General features: G+C 39.2%; 1 protein-coding gene across 5 annotated transcripts in view; it reads left to right on the top strand.

The window, feature by feature from the left end:
• Positions 1 to 5675: 5675 nt before the first annotated feature.
• The window catches only part of hdac5 (histone deacetylase 5), a 330728-nt gene continuing 322636 nt past the window's right edge, over positions 5676 to 13767 (top strand). For 2 of the 5 annotated variants that reach the window (XM_063037383.1, XM_063037380.1), the window contains exon 1: positions 5676 to 5812. The gene's annotated coding sequence lies outside the window, so the exon portion shown is untranslated. The remainder of the gene's footprint in view (positions 5813 to 13767) is intronic. The other 3 variants (XM_063037381.1, XM_063037382.1, XM_063037384.1) reach the window with 2 other exon arrangements.

Below are 13767 nucleotides of genomic sequence, written 5' to 3'. Positions count from 1 at the left end.
CTGCTGAGTGTTGTGAATCAGAAGGAGACATGGAGAGGGTCAGATGTTGGTGATCAATGCTTCAGAAGGCTGTGGCCATTGTTTGAGGTTGGAAAACAGTGAGTTAGAAAATGTATTTAAGGGTCATAATTGGAATTCAGTGAGTTGAGGGTCTGTAATTAGCATTCAAGTGTATCTTAGAGTCCAGAACTTGTGTCCAGTTGTTGCTGGGAGTTTGATGATTGCAGGCCTGTGATCAGCGGTCAGGGAATCTGCAGGTGGCAATCAGTAGTTGGAGGAAGATGGTGAGTGTGGAACTGTAACCGACAGTTGTGTTGGGCAGGGTAGTGGATCAGTGAGTTTGGGTCCAGTCACCGGGACTTGGGGAAAGGTTGGTGAGTTGAGGTAGAGGATGTTCATGAATCCATACCCTGCGTGAATTGTGTCAGGTCAGAGGTGGCAAACTTGGGGGCTGCTAATTGAGTTTAGGTGATCAGGACCTTGTAATTCATTAATAGGATCAAGGTGTGCATGTGATAGTCAGGTTGTGGGATTGTTGCCCTGTGAGGAGGGAACAGCTGAGGTAGGTGATCACGACCTGGGAATTGGAAGTGGGGGTTGGATTTTGAGATAGGCACCTATATGTGAGGGAGGTGGAGATAATAGATCAAGGTTTGTCAGCTGGGGGAATGATAGTGGTAAGCATGGGGGAAAAGTTGAGACTGTTATGATAGATGATGGGGGGGGGGGAGTGGACAGTGGGGCCCTGAGGACATCCAGCCTCAGTGGGACTTACAGTTTCAGACTGGACTATATCACTCTCTCTGGGCTTGATGCAGAAAACGTCTACATAATTTTTCTTTGCTTCATGATAGGAAGTGCCCAGACAAATTTCCAGATGTACTATTTTCATGGAAGCTATTGCTAACTCATTCTACTTCAGGGAATATTAATTTAACTATGAAAAGCATGGGTAGTATTGAAAAATGCAGTGCTATGTTACTAAATTTCTAGACAAGGTTTTCCAGAATAACTTCAGTAATGTGAATAAGATATGGGTGGAAAACAATATGGGAGTCTTGAAATAAAAACAGAAAATGCTGAATATATTCAGCAGGTCAGGAGCATCTATAATGAGAGAAACAATCAAAGTTTCATTTTGATGATCTGTCCATGTGAAGCACTTTTTTTTTATTAGCCAGGGCATAGAATATAAGAACAAGGAAATAATGCCAGAACTGTGCAGGGCACTGAGTAGTGCAAACAATTCTGGTTACCACATTATAAGAAACAGGATATAGAGGGCATTTATAAAGATGTTGGCAGACTGGAAAACTTAAACAATGAGGAAAAAGTGAGTAGGCTAGGGATTTTTCTTCTTTGGAACAGAGAAGGTTGAAGGAAGACACAGTTGAAGTGCATTAAATTAAATTAATCCAAATTATTATTTATCAATAAATACTGACATGATGGGCTGAATGGTCTCCTTCAGTTTCATAATTACTTAGTGATTTCTAAGAGTTTAATTAATATTATCAATAGTAACTTACGAGAAGATAGAAGGAAGCCATTTATCATATCAGGAATATGCTGGCACCCAGGATATCAACTCTCTTAGCAATCTCATCTCTCCCATTACCCTCTCCTATTTTCCCAGCAACTTATTTTCTCTCAGGTGTGTTAACAACTTCTCTTTGATTATTTTGCCATTTGCTTACATTAAAGCATTATTTACAGTGACCAATTAATCTACCAGCACATGTTTGTGGTATAGGAGGAAATTAAAGCAGAAACCCACATTATCATAGAGAGAATAGACATAATCTGCAGAGACAGCACCTGGTGTCTGGGTCAAACCCATGTCCCAGGAACTCTGAGGCCACAGATTGAACTGTTGTGCCACCATGCTAAAGACCAAGGGAGGTTTGCAGCACATAGATTATAACATAATTAACTGGATATAATCTAATTGTGCCATAATAGGCAGCAAATACATAAAACAAAGGATTGACATTATGAAAATGCACAGCCAACCCTCAAGGTCTAAAAAAAGAAGCAATTAGGATTACTCCCCCTATCTCCTTAGCCCACTGACCCCATCATCCCTCCGCTTTCCCCTCCCCAGCCATCTCAATCCACCCATCACCTACACATTACTTTCTCCAGTTCCCCCTTCACCTCCTTTCTCTTATTCCATGGTCCACTGTGCTCCCCTATCAGATTCCACCCTTTTCTGCCCTTTGTCACTACCACCTATCACCTCCAGCTTCTCACATCATTCCCACTCTCACCCTCCCCAACGCCCCTCTCTTGGATCCACCTATTACACATCAGCTCTTGCTCCACTCCTCCCCCACCCTTTTATTATGGTTTCCCTTCTCTTTCTTTCCAGTCCTGATGAAGGGTCTCAGACTGACATGTTGACTGGTTATTCATTTCCCTCTATAGATGCTGTCTGATCTGCTGAGTTCCTCCAGAATTTTGTGTTTAGCCACAGTAATGATTATATCTGGCCATCACCTTGTTTCTAGATGTCTGTGATACCAAAACCAAGCGTAGCTGAGCAATTTTTCTCCTGGATTTAAAGCATGGAGTGCTATCAACGCACCTTTTGTGATTCAGCAGTAATATAGCAAAGTATACTAGATACTAATATAATGATAAAAATAAACCTGAATGTAGAATTGAATTAGCACATCAAGAGGCAGTAGTTTTAACATTTTGCAATATTATAACATCAATTACTCTTTATTGGCTTGTCGTTATATTCCTCACTGAAATGTACCTGACTTTGGGGAAAAAAAGGGAAATCATATGAGTTGTGTGAGACGCTACTAATTCAATATTATTAGTTACGTACTGCCTGTAGAGTGGATATCACCCAAGAGATTTATTTAAAAGATTTTGCTGCATAAACTGATTCTTTGCATTTAATGTTTAGACAAGCAAAAACTGTTTTGTAAACTTTATTGTTTGAACCATGGATTTATGTTTCTGTGGGATTCTACACATTCTGAAATCAGGCTCATGGGTTAGTGTATCTGATTTATGGTTTAGAAAATATTGGGCTTTTATACTGTAAAGCTGATGAGTTGAAATCTCAGGGGAGCTTCAAAAATTATGTCAATATTTCCCTCACTAAATTTAGTGCCTTTCTTGCTGCTTTTTGTAAGTACCATGACCAATGTGAAAGTGTTGTAGTATGCTATGTAGGCACAAATAAGTTAAACTTGAAAATCACTTTAGAATTACTGGATGGAAATTTTGGGTGTTTTTGCTTATTAAATTGTATTATCAGCATTTTTGTTAGTGCATTGACATTTTGCTGCTTGGCCCTAAATTTTTGCAGTGCAGTGTTTTTTTTCCCAACTGTTTCTTAGTGCCATCGTGATTTCAGTTGCTATTCCTGTGCATCTCAGAGGACAACAACTTCTGTGCATCCACTAATAAAAGAGGCTGCTACAGACATACATCATCTTCTGATGACTGAAGTGGAGAAAGCATATCACAGAACCCACTCTTCTCGTGGGTGAAGATTAATATTACATTAATTTTTGGTTCACCAAATCTATCAAAGACCCCATCTGTTACAAGTGCCTGCCACAATGCATCAAAGAGCTTTATCTGCAAGGAAAACAATTTTTCAAGTTCACCAGAAAAAAAAAGGAACAGGTTGATCAGATTTTGAGGTTTTCCTGGCAACTGACATTTCCACAGCTTTGTAGATCATTATAAATTTTTGTACGATAGCTGCCACCTCATCATGCAAGGTCCATTGCTGTCTTCTGAAAATTATGTAAAAGAAGTGCCAAAGAGGTCATGCCTCCACATATTAATATTTTTTTGTCAACATGTTCACTTAGCAAGTTTTCAATGACATGCAGCTATGGCTACAACCTTGATCTTGCATTTCTGCATTTGCTTTTATTTTATTTCATGCTTTGAATGACACTCTTTCATTTATCTTGGCTTTGGTTAACGTTGACGGATATTTAACCTCTGTTCATTCCTGTGAATGTATAAAACAACTAAATTTGAGGAGTTTTCTTCATCAGGCCTTTGGACACACAAATTGTTCAAGCTACCTTTCAAAGACTATACTGAGTAGCAAGGACTGCCTCAGAGAAGGGGTGTTCTAAGACTTGCATCAGAGCTAGGTCACAGATCTTCTTGAAGCTCTTCAGCCAACACTATTCTCTGTCAAGTCCATGTGGTAGCTGCTGTGCTCCTCACTTACCCTCCCACCACTATCAACCCCTATCCTTCCTCCCAGTGAGAGCAAGTCATCTTCAACCCCACCTATTGCTTAAGAAGACAAAGGAAATGGTACTGAAAAAAATATGTTGTGGCATTTGGTACCAGAAAAAGTAAATAAAATTACTGTTTGTCAGTCTTTAAATAAAGTGGTATCTCCTTTGGAATATTCAAACTATTAAATGATAGGGATAAAGCAAATTGTTTGTTCAAAAAAAGCCAACAGAGTAGAGCAAGATAACATAAAAGGAAATCACTAAGAAGTAAATTTCGAACCAACCTTGGATAAAATTTGTACTTGGAATGTACCAGAATAAATTGTTCCCGATTTGTTTAAGATGCAGCTTATTGTTAATAAAAATAGTCATCTTGTATTTATGTTCTGATACTAATTCACGTGAATACATAAATGTGGTCTAACTGCAGTCTTAATGAATGGAAGAAACATTTAAATATACATGTCTCACTATTGTTTTAAACGTTTAACCAAAATGTGAACATCGTTTCCTAGTCAAGCGGACCCAGCGGTGTTGACGACAGGAACGCGGATGATCGTCCGGCGAAATTCCAGGTGACGTGATGAAAAGTAATAATAAACTGCATCTTAGACAAATCGGCGACAATTTCTTCTGAGACGAGCGTGGAGCCCAAATGGCAGCTCATTTCCATTTCTGAAAACTGAAAGACACCGATATAGACTGCATTCTGGATGCGGCGACACGTAGCCATAATCCCAGCGTTGAAACTGGTGCCGTTCCGAAAAAAAACACGATTGTGGACCAATATGTTGCAGATAGCATTGAAATGTTGTTTGAATTGTTATTTTTAAAAAGATGAAACGCAATTTTAATAAGGTTTCTTATGGGATAAAAAGTACAATTTGTTTGTCAAGCAAGTGTTTCCTTTAAGTGGTTTTCTTCCACCTATTTCGGAGAAATCGGGATGCACCAACCAGAATGACAAATTCCGAGTTGGAGAAAAAGCTATAAATATATTTTGCAGGGCTGGCACCACGGGAAATGTTTAACGAGTTTTATAACCAAAATGAGTAAAGCAGGTTGCGGATCTATTTAAACAAATGGTGTGTTTATTTTTAATATGTGCCAAAAAAAGGTTACATCTTAACAAAAATATTGAATGAACCTCTCACAATGTTGCAGTAAATGTATTTTCTTGGCAGTTAGTTCCCAAGAAAGGCTTGCTTGCACTACTTAGTAGTGCAGTGTTTTATTATGATAAAATAAGATGTTTTTGCAAAGAGAATATTGCATCCATGCTTGCTAGGTTTTCTCATTCATACACAGTGCATCTGCTGTTCTTCACTGAGCCACATGCTCTTGCATTATTCATACTGCACTGATCTAAAGCGGCTATTTTTAGGTTGGAGCTGGGACGGCGCGTGGTTGGCTGACTGGACGGTCACGTGGCGGGATGTTGTTGTGCGGCGGTGGTGGAAGATGGCGGAGTGTGGAGTTTGACAGCGAGTGCGGGCAGCGGGGAATTAAAACGGCGAACGTCGCTCAGCTCCGGCACAGTGGACACTCATCGACTGGCTGAGCCAAGGTACTACTGAAAAAGAGTGAGTATATTTTTCACTTTTCAAACCAACTGCACGGTAGCAAATGTCTCCGTAACATGGCGCTGAAGGGTAGGAGTTTACTAGTGATAGGGGGAAGATGCTTCCAGTCGAGCGAGGCCACTCCAAGGACTGCAAAGAAATGCAGAGTAAATTGAAGGACAATATTTGTTTCCCAAGGGATGGAAAAAGAGTGTAGGTGATTTTTAAAGATATGTTTGTATATTGCTTGGAATGATATTGTGCAGTGGGACTGGTGGGCGAATAAGCCAGACAAAAATTGCGAAAAAAACAAAGTTTCCTGTGTAACAACTATTATTACGGAGACAATTTACTTTGCATTTTGTTATTATTTTCTTTATTGTTATCAACTCGCGCGCACACTAGATGTCCAGCATCAGTTGTGAATATGAAGCAATCAACTGTGGAATTACGGGTTACGATATTAAAATTATTGGATTAGTAGTGTTGTAACAAAAACACGCACAGAGTTCGGCTCGCTAGACCAACGGTTTAAACCTCTGCCAAATATTGCCACTATAGAAATGTAGCTGTAAGTTTTTTTTCTATACATTAACTTGTTTGGTGTAAATACACTAAGTGAAAGAACAAATCCGAGCCCTAATTTGAGATACCATTTTGACATAGCTATTTCCTGTAAAATGTATTTACACGCATGTTTTTGAATTTAAAATGCTACCTGCTGCAAAACAGGAGTTAGAATTAATTGCCAAATTTGCTGTTGCAGGTTGACGGTGTTGTTAAGTTAGGTGATTTTAACGTTAAAAATTTATGTGACTTATGTAAAGTAATGATCACTTTATTGTGTGTTCAATTCTGTGTTCATATATGTACAGGACAGCATACATGAAGACAATTAGTGCAATGTTTGGAGTAAACCGTATTACACCTAAATTATTGTGCTGACTTGAGATTATTTTGCTATTTGCTTTAAAACTAAGGTTCTTGTAGATGAATGTTTTCTTAATTACATTGTGGGGCAGTGAAAGTTAAATGTTCTTTCACAGATCAGTGAAACTATTTGCCAAACCACTTGCAGAACTTTTTTTTCGTGTTTATAGATGACCATTTTTAACCACAAAAATATTAAAGTAAATTTTGGGCACTTTAAAAATTGTCCGAAAGCAATTAAATTCCTTCCAATGTGCTATATGATGCCAGTTCTCAATCGTCTTATTTAAAGTCATCTTAAGGTCGGTTTAATAAATCTTGGAGACCTTGGTGGTTTTGATGCAATGGAACAAGTGACCTTTTTAAAAAAACTGTTAGATATTCTGCAGGAAATATAGAAAAGCATGGTTATTAAGATAAGATCAAAGCTATCTGTAATATTCAGAGGCTGGCTGATTCACTAATGAGCTTAAATCCCAACTTTCAGTTTCCTTTCATTGCTGACCAAAAAAGATTCTTATTAAAAAGGGACATATACTTAAACTAACACATTGTACTGTAATGCTCACCAAAGATTTTTTTGAGACATAACAGCCTCATTAGCATGTTACTGTTTGTGTGATTTACCACTGAAGTGTGCGAAAGAGCTGCCAATGTATTTAAATATGCTTAGCAGTAATAACATATTGTATGAGTCACATACACAGTGAAGTACCTGTGACTTATAAGGTTGTTCATGTATCACAGCAGCAGCTCCAGTGTGTTTATATTTTATCGAAAGAAAAGCTATTTCTAAAGTATTGTGCTGGAGGGTAAATTGCTGTTTCATTTTTTGGATAAAGGCTTTGTGATTTTTTTTTTCCCCCCCTGATATTTGGAGTAGATTGACAAATTCTAAAAATTGGTGGTAAAATTATAAATATTTTGTTCACAATTGTCTCTTGATGTATGGATTGTGGTTATGAACATAAGTTGTCTGTGTACTAGTGAAACAGGTGCTAGAAATATTCATTAGTATACCACAGTAAATACAAACAAGACTTTTTATAAAATACTGAATGTTGCGTGACACTTCAAGTATATGCTAGTGTTTGCAGGTTTTGATTTCCTGATTCATTCAGGCAAAAATTAATTTTACTGTGGTGGGAGGAAGAAGTTACAAAGCAGAACTTTAAACTTTTGATGGGCTTTGAAACTGGGAACTCAGTTTTATTTGTGTCCCATGATGTTTTTTATGCACTTCATATTCTGAATTTTATTATACCTCCAGTCACAATCTCATTTTGGGTATCATTGTAAACAAAACTTCCAGGATTTTTTGAAAAATGGCAGTGAAATTCAAACAAAATTAATAATTGACCTTGTAACAAAGCTTAAAGTCAGCAGCTTTAGGAAAAACATTTTTTTTTGACTAATCTATCTTGAAATAAGGATGACTAGCTTGTGAATGGTGTGCTGTTTCACTTTCAAAAATCAGGTTGTCTGAAATATAGTTCTTGTATAGAGTGCCCCCTTCTACTTTGACCCAGCAATCAAACCTGATTTCTAGAGAGCCTTTGCTTTGCACTTTTTTAATATTTTGCTTCATAATGTCTTGTCTTTCCACTTGAAGGAGTGCTAAGTCTTCAATATCTTTTCAAATTGTTCAAGGAAAACCCACAATTTGCACTTTTGCAGCTAAGTTCACCTATAAATCCTCTTAGTTTTCTTGCTCTCTTCATAAAAGGTACAGGACTCCTCCACAATCTCCATCTGTACAGGTACACCACAAAGCTGTGTGCTTAGCCCCTTGCTCTATTTGTTTTACACTTTTCTTTGTGGCTTAGCACAGCTTCAATGCCATAATCACATTTGCTGATGCCACCACTGTTGTAGGCTGAATCAACGGTGGTGACAAATCAGCATATAGGAGAGAGATTGGAAATCTGGCTGAGTGGTGCCACAGCAACAACCTCTTACTCAATGTTAGCGAGACCAAGGAGCTGGTTATTGACTTTAGGATGAGGAAACTGGAGGTCCTTGAGCCAGTCCTCACCAGAGGATCGGGGGATCAGAGGTGGAGAGGGTCAGCAAGTTTAAATTACTTGGTATTTTTCTTTCGGAGGGCCTATCTTGTGCCCAGCACATAAGTGCAATTATGAACAGAAAACAGCGGCGCTTCTACTTCCTTACACTAAGTATTGTAGGAGGAAAGCAGCATCCATCATCAAAGATCCCCACTACCCAGGTCATGCTTTCGTCTTTCATCTTAGGAAAGAAGGTACAGGAGCCTCAGGACTCCCACCACCAGGTTCAGGAACAGTTATTACCCCTCAATCATTGGGCTCTTGAACAAAAGGGCATAACTTCACCAACTCCCATCACTGAACTGTTCCCACGTCCTATAGACTCACTTTAAAGAGTCTCTATTGATTGTTTGTCATAACGTAAATACATCAGTTCAAACTTGGACCTTTTGGTTTTGTTGTCTTCAACTGTATTTTGAGTATTCCAAAAGCTTCCCTTTACTGTGCTACCTGCAAATTATTTACGATATTCCATGTTTAAAAATTATCAAAAGTCTAGGAGATAAACCTTTTCAGTCAGTTAAATGTATGTTCCTTGGCTGCTTTCCTGTACAGGGATTATCAAAGGCATATTTTGTGGAAAGTTGGTAAATGAGTCATTGCAGGTAATTCAAATAGTTTACTATCGATTAAGTTCTCATTGCCCTTTACAACTTAAAGGGACATCAATTTTTGGCAGTGTACTCCAGATAATGTTCAGTCATGGGCTTTTAAGGATATTTAATACCGAACAGCACACACAAAATGTTGGAGGAGCTCAACAGGTCAGCCAGCATCTATGGAAATGCACAAGTTGTTGACGTTTTGGGCTGAGACCCTTCTTCAGGACTGGAAAGGAAGGGGGAAGATGCCAGAGGCCTTTTGTTTAGCTGGGACTAGAGAAACATAAAGTAAGTTTACTTTATAATGTATTCTGCTGAGTACAGAGAAGAAAGTTTTAGCTACTTCAATTTTCCAGCATTTGTTTTTTTTTCGCTTTTCAGTTGGGTAGGATCCTTAAGATTTGAATAGTCAAAATTGGGGAATGGAAAGAATACTTCTATGCTTTTGTTTATGTCAAAAAAGAATTCTCCAATCTGGTGTGTGGGAGAAATTGTTAACAGAATATTCTGATTAAGAGTGTTCAAGAAAGATAATACTGCTTTGATGTCAGACCACATGGAATAAATGTAAAGTGATCTTTGTGGAGGAAATGGTAGGCAGTATTGTGAACTAATTATATTTCTAATGTGGGGAAGCATCTCATACGAGGTGTATGCTGCAAATAAGCCAATGAAAGGTTGTTTACCTTGGAAAGAAACATGAAGGGTATTTTGGAGCAAGAGAGATTTACTTGACAGGAAGCATCAATTTAAAAAAAAGTACAATTTTAAAACCAAAAATGATTTAGAGTCACAATTGATAAATGTAATCAGTGCCAGCTTCTGTATTTGTAGATGACCCAGTCAAAAGTAAAGAAATGCCATTTTTTTCCCCCCCTTTTTGGGGATAGCAGAATAATCAAATTAAATAAGTTCTAGGACTTTGAAATGTCAAAAATCAAGTGACAAGTGCATGATTTAAAATGGTTAACTTTTTCAAAAACAAAATCAAGTTTTTATTGAAATAAGTTGTGAGATTTGTAAACAATAAATGGATCTTTGGAAGTATGATCTTGAAAATTCAGGGTAAGTCTTCACTTAATCAGAAAACTAAACTTGATGGGTATGGCCTTCAAAAATTGTGCAATACTAATTAAGTGTGAAATAGGGAAAACTAGTGTTTGTAACTTCAGAAGAAAGGGAAGGAAAGATTTCATCATGATGAATATAGTTAGACAAGGAAAGGAAAACTCACATAGCTGTGACTGTGAAATGTAGCAGCAAAATAAATAATTTAATACTATGAAGCATTCAGAGAAGAGTTGCTAACAATATAAATACAATAATAAATAGATATTAGGAAAAAAAATCTTTAACGATATGAGTGACGTAGCCTCTGAAGCCTGAGATAACTGGCCAATTTGACACAATACACTGAAAAGAAATTAATTCTCTAGGATGGATGATGTTTACTCAGTTGTGCTAAGAGAAGTTTGGCAATATATTGATAACCATTAAAGGAAGCCAGTGGATGACTTTGACATTAGTAGATCAGAAACAAACTCACATGGTGTGCATATTCAAAAGTATCAATGAAGAATAGGGAAGTTCAGAGCTTTTCCACCCTGGTAGCCTGAAACCTAGCAAAAGTAATAGAATTCAGTCATAATTTAATTCTGTAGTTCTTTGTCAGACCACATATTCAATATTGTAACACACATCAAAGTTGCTGGTAAATGCAGCAGGCCAGGCAGCATCTCTAGGAAGAGGTACAGTTGACATTTCGGGCTGAGACCCTTCGTCAGGACTAACTGAAGGAAGAGCTAGTAAGAGATTTGAAAGTGGGAGGGGGAGGGGGAGAACCAAAATGATAGGAGAAGACAGGAGGGGGAGGGATGGAGCCAAGAGCTGGACCTTACTATTAAACCCGCCAATAAGGGGGGTGCTGTTGTAGTCTGGCATACTGACCTCTACCTTGCTGAGGCACAGCGACAACTCGCGGATACCTCCTCTTATTTATCCCTTGATTGTGACCCCACTAAGGAGCACCAGGACATTGTCTCCCACACCATCACCGACTTTATCCGCTCAGGGGATCTCCCATCCACTGCTACCAACCTTATAGTTCCCACACCTTGTACTTCCTGTTTCTACCTCCTACCCAAGATCCACAAACCGGCCTGTCCTGGCAGACCTATTATCTCAGCTTGCTCCTGCCCCACCGAACTCGTTTCTGAAGTAACCTCTCCAGCTTTTGGCTCCATCCCTCCCCCTCCTGTCTTCTCCTATCATTTTGGATCTCCCCCTCCCCTTCCCACTTTCAAATCTCTTACTAGCTCTTCCTTCAGTTAGTACTGACGAAGGGTCTCGGCCTGAAACGTCGACTGTACCTCGTTGCTTGAATTCCCAGCATCTGCAGAATTCCTCGTGTTTACGTATTCAATATTGTGTCCGGTTTGGTCACAAAAGTGATAACCAGCAGATGAAATAGGTGAACTCAAATGCAGCACCTTGAACCCTTGCATTAGTTGAAATCTCCCCCAAGTCTGTTTGAAGGAAGCCTGTGATATGAGCATTGTAAAAGATGAATTTAGGAAATTTATGCCAAGTGACTTAGAGACATAATATTAAGAAAAATTAATGCTAGGAGTAATGTTAGGCTATTCCTTGGTTTAAATCTTCACCAGGTTAGCAAGAGTACCAGAGGTACAAATATTTGAATATTTTAAACAGTTGAGGATTGCAACACAGTTTATGTTCTTCAAGGTTGTTGCCTCTCTTGCACTTTTCTGTTTTTATTTCTTGGATGTGTGCAACTGTGCTATTAATGGCCATTTTTCCTGACTTTTATCCTGTTCTCCACTGCCCCATCCCCCAATCTTTTGGACTGTGAGTTTGGTCTTTAATTTTCTATCATGGCTTATCAGTTGAATATTTTGAGTTGCTCTTGCTTAACTGTGTTCAGATCAGTGCACTTGGAGTTCTGTGAATGTGGTCTAATCAATGGATTATAAGGCGGTGTTGATTTTGTATCTCTATTTTAGAAACATAGAAGATAGGTGCAGGAGTAGGCCATTCGGCCCTTTGAGCCTGCACCACCATTTATTATGATCATGGCTGATCATCCAACTCAGAACCCCGCCCCAGCCTTCCCTCCATACCCCCTGACCCCTGTAGCCACAAGGGCCATATCTAACTCCCTCTTAAACATAGCCAATGAACTGGCCTCAACAGTTTGCTGTGGCAGAGAATTCCACAGATTCACCACTCTCTGTGTGAAGAAGTTTTTCCTAATCTCGGTCCTAAAAGGCTTCCCCTCTATCCTCAAACTGTGACCCCTCGTTCTGGACTTCCCCAACATCGGGAACAATCTTCCTGCATCTAGCCTGTCCAATCCCTTTAGGATCTTGTACGTTTCAATCAGATCCCCCCTCAATCTTCTAAATTCCAACGAGTACGAGCCCAGTTCATCCAGTCTTTCTTCATATGAAAGTCCTGCCATCCCAGGAATCAATCTGGTGAACCTTCTTTGTACTCCCTCAATGGCAAAGATGTCTTTCCTCAGATTAGGGGACCAAAACTGCACCCAATACTCCAGGTGTGGTCTCACCAAGGCCTTGTACAACTGCAGTAGTACCTCCCTGCTCCTGTACTCGAATCCTCTCGCTATAAATGCCAGCATACCATTCGCCTTTTTCACCGCCTGCTGTACCTGCATGCCCACTTTCAATGACTGGTGTATAATGACACCCAGGTCTCGTTGCACCTCCCCTTTTCCTAATCGGCCACCATTCAGATAATAATCTGTTTTCCTATTTTTGTCACCAAAGTGGATAACTTCACATTTATCCACATTAAATTGCATCTGCCATGAGTTTGCCCACTCACCCAACCTATCCAAGTCACCCTGCATCCTCTTAGCATCCTCCTCACTGCTAACACTGCCACCCAGCTTCGTGTCATCCGCAAACTTGGAGATGCTGCATTTAATTCCCTCATCCAAGTCATTAATATATATTGTAAACAACTGGGGTCCCAGCACTGAGCCTTGCGGTACCCCACTAGTCACCGCCTGCCATTCTGAAAAGGTCCCGTTTAGTCCCACTCTTTGCTTCCTGTCTGCTAACCAATTCTCCACCCACACCAATACCTTACCCCCAATACCGCGTGCTTTAAGTTTGCACACTAATCTCCTGTTTTCTCATAATTTTATGTGTTTAATTGCTTTAACACATTGAATGTTTGAAGTGATGAATTCATAATTGTTCCTATGGCACTCCTTCCAGTATAGACCATTTATGTGTCCGAATTGTCTGTTCTCAATCAATCGCTGCTGAACCATCAACTGAAGTCTGAGTTTAGGAACTGTTTTCATAAATTTCTTCTGCTTTCTTTCCCC

The sequence above is a fragment of the Mobula hypostoma genome, chromosome X1 (assembly GCF_963921235.1).
Source record: "Mobula hypostoma chromosome X1, sMobHyp1.1, whole genome shotgun sequence".
NCBI classification, from domain to species: domain Eukaryota; kingdom Metazoa; phylum Chordata; class Chondrichthyes; order Myliobatiformes; family Myliobatidae; genus Mobula; species Mobula hypostoma.
The sequence above is the reverse complement of the archived record's forward strand: the minus strand, read 5'-3'. Positions and strand labels throughout refer to the sequence as shown.